Source organism: Pygoscelis adeliae, unplaced genomic scaffold (genome assembly GCF_000699105.1).
Source record: "Pygoscelis adeliae isolate BGI_AS28 unplaced genomic scaffold, ASM69910v1 Scaffold283, whole genome shotgun sequence".
Classification (NCBI taxonomy): Eukaryota; Metazoa; Chordata; class Aves; order Sphenisciformes; family Spheniscidae; genus Pygoscelis; species Pygoscelis adeliae.
In genome coordinates this window covers 203760-207399 of record NW_008824361.1, presented here as the reverse complement: position 1 = coordinate 207399, position 3640 = coordinate 203760, and positions in this window count along the sequence as shown.

Here is a 3640-nt window from a genome sequence, read left to right as displayed (position 1 = left end):
GCGATGGGTTGCCTGCATGGACATGGGTGCAGGTGCCGATTAACTGGGATGCTTGCCTGGGGAAGCAGCTGGAGGTGGTTTGTCACCCATGGGTGCAGCATGAAGGGGTCAGTCCTTTGGGCCCTGCTCTCAGTCTCCCAGGTGGATTTATAGGTGCATTATGTCATGTATCTGCTTCGGGTGTCATATTTTACATCCCATACCTGCAGGAGGGGGTCCCTCCTGCCTCCACTCTAAGGGGATCCCCAAAACACATCCTCCTCACTAGGCTGGAGGGCTGGGGGGGAATGAGAGGGATTTGGAGGTGTTATCGATCCCCAGAGCAAAGAATCTGCTGCTCTGGAGGATTTTTCTTCCCAGCAATCAATGGAAATGTGTTTATCAGGTAACTGTGTTTGACCTGGACAAGTGTTTTACTGATGTAAACAAAGCTGGTGAGAGGGACAGGGGGAGGAGAGATAAGGAGGGTTGGGAGAGGAGAGACAACCATGGAAAGGACTAGGAGGGAGGAGAGGAGATGAAAGGGGCAGAGATAAGGAGGGATCCTGCCCTTCCCTGCCCAAGCTACCAGAGAGCAGAAATAAGGGTACGCACCCACCCTGAGCTTTGCACAGACCCCGGTTAGTGGTGGGCAGGGGCTTCCAGGTACTGGCAGGCAGGGGAGCATCACTGCCTGCCCTGGTGGGATATCTCCAACTGGTCCAGGCAACTCCTCAGGGAGCAGAAAGCAACTGATTTCCTTGAATTAGCAGGAGTGCAGGCAGGGGAAGGAGCAAAGAGGGCAAGTTTCCATGGAAATGGGAGCTGGCAGGAGAGGTGGCGAAGGCAGAACAGGCAGTGGCGAGCCCTGGCAGGGGTGGTGCTCTGCCCGCCTGCTTCTCCCTGCAGTTTTAGGATATTAATTAGAGCAAAAATTAATCTCTTCGTGCTGGAGACACCCTTATGCCTGATGCTTTGATAATGGGTCTTTTCTTCTTCCTCTGTAGCACCATTTATGCTATAAGATCCTTAGGAAAGACAAGAAGCAAATGCCCAGCCTCAAAATGTTGGGTTGGGAAGCGAGAGTAGGCAGCAGGAAAAAAGAGCAGTTTCAAATGTCAGCGGAATTTGTGTGATGAGGATGCGGCTAGCGGAGGGCGGCTGGGCCAGCAGGTTAATGTGCCTACCCTTTGCAGAATGAACCGGGGGACATTTAACGACTGTAAATAGCGAGGGCTTGGATTTTACATCTGGTCTCAAAAATACCCATTAAATCCCAGGTGAATTCTCACTCATCCATATTTTGGCCTCAGTCCATATTTCAGCTCTCGGGTAGGAGTAGCGCTGTCTTTCGGTCCTACCCTTGCACATCCCCTTCAGCTCCCAGTGTAACCAGAGAAGAAATCCTGGTGTGAGATCCCGTGAAGCTGATGGGAGAGCAAGATCCAGCCAGGAAAACTGGATTTCTAATGTCACGAGGGTGTTGTGCATGTGTGTCCTGTGTAAGCAGCAGGATGAGCGTCCCGATGAGCACCACTTGGGAGATGGGGAAGGCGTGTGCCTCCCTTCAGCTGGGAGCAAAGCTCTTCTCCTCTGCCCCAGGCTGGGTAAAGCAGAGCAGAGATGGGGCTGATCATGCTGCAGAGAAGAATAAGGCATTATCTTAATTTTAAATACAGCTGGAGGAGGGGACATGTGCGCCGTCGCTGCATCCCGCACGTATGCATGTTGCTGGCAGGCTCACTCGTACCCGGGTCCTGTGCAGCCTGGCTGAGCATGGAGAGAGTTTAGGAGCCCATTCAGCAGCTCGTGGATGATGATCCTTGTGTGTGCAAGGCCCATCCCAGCACCGGAGAAATGCTCTTCTCCCAGATTCAGTGGGATCTGAGGCAGGGTGATGATGCCACCGCCATGTGCAGTCAGAGACCATGCCGCAGAGAGTGGAGGACCTGCCCTCCTACCCAGTGCTGGTCCTTATCTCCCCAGTGCTGATTTGAAGCCATCCAGCCCCATGCAGACCCCCAAGTGCCACCGACCCAGAGAAGGGTCCGACCCACACCACCAGTGGTACAGGCAGAGGAACCCCCCAAACCATGCCCAGATGGTACCAGCACAGACATGTCTCCTCTCCCCCAGCATATGGCCTGTGGCAGCCTGTCCGCTGACGGCTTTTTAATAAGCCATTGCCTGACATGAAGCCACCGAGCACAGCAGGTTGGCACCAGTGGCTTTTATTTCCCCCCACCCAGGAGTTTGGGTTCCACCGTGCCCGGTGCAGACAGACCTCTCATCACATTGGGGCACGTGGTCCACCCCACCCACCTGGTGGGACAGTCCTCCATCAGCTGGGACAAGGCATGAGGGACCCGAAATTGGTTCACGGAGGCAGAGGGAGCTGGGGTGAGTGGCACATCCCTCTGCCCGTATCCGGGCTGCCTGCTGCCGCTGCCTGCTCCTGCTGGGAGGATGCATGCATGGGACCTGCGGAGCTGGCATGGAAGAGGCTGCTGAGATCCAGTCCAGTGTGGGCTCCCTTCCTCCTAAAATAAGCGTATTTGGGGAACACCCCACTGCAGAAACCAGCGGGATTCATCATTTACCCAGTTGACACCAACACTCAGGGTCATATTAAATGGGACACCAGGGGAATTAGAGCAGATCTAATTCTTTGGGGTATAAATTGAACCATTAACCAATGCCGAGCCATGGATGCTTTCTTCAAACTTATTTTCACTTACAAGTATTTTTTGCACATGAACATCCATACCCCTCTACCCAAAATGGGGAAAACCTCAGCTTTGCTTCTAGGGAACAGCACTGGCTGTGGGATGCAGCCACACCAACTTGCCAGCAGCATCCTGCCTGCAGCTATAGATCACCCTTGCAGAGAAAAACTGCCTCCCAGACCCTGGGCAATTAGTATTTGCCTCACGCCCTGATGCACCAGGGGCTTTTATCCCCTCTAAGCTTTTATCCTCTCTTGTTATCCCCTTCGGTGTCTAATCCTTCCTCGGATCCCACTAAGCTGCTGACGTGGCTGTGCCCAGACCCTGTCAGCTGTCCAGAATAATTCCTGCATCCGAGGGTGGGATGCTTTGGGATGCTCTGGATCAAAACCAGAGCAGACTCAGGAGGGACCACCAGCCATCCTCAACAGGCTAAAAATTAAATTGGCATGAAAAATCAGGTTTTTGGAGGGGGGGTTTCCTCCCAAATCCTGCAGACAGCTACAGAAATACATTCTCTGCTGCTTGACCTTGGTAAAACATTCACTCCAAATGAGATTGGAGGCACAAATGCAGTTAGTTAATTGCTGGCTTTGGCTCCACTCCCAAGTTGTGGGGATCTCTAGAGCTTGGTGGGTGATGGTGCCTGGGACACCCCAATTACATGGCCAGTGCTGGGTTGTCCCTAGCAAGAGAGCTTCTCACCTTGCTGCATCACCTCCAGGGCTTTGCAGAGAGCAAAGCTCTCAGCTCTTTGCTCTCTCCTAGAGGTGCGGCTGCCCTGGGCTCAGCCTGGCAGAGGTGCCACCAACTCGTGACACCTGTGGGTACCACCAGCCCTTCCCCAACCATCATCTCCAGGGAGCTGCATCCCTTCTTCTCCTTTCCTTTTTAACTTGCCACCACTTGGAAACAAATGTTTTAATGCGAAGAAG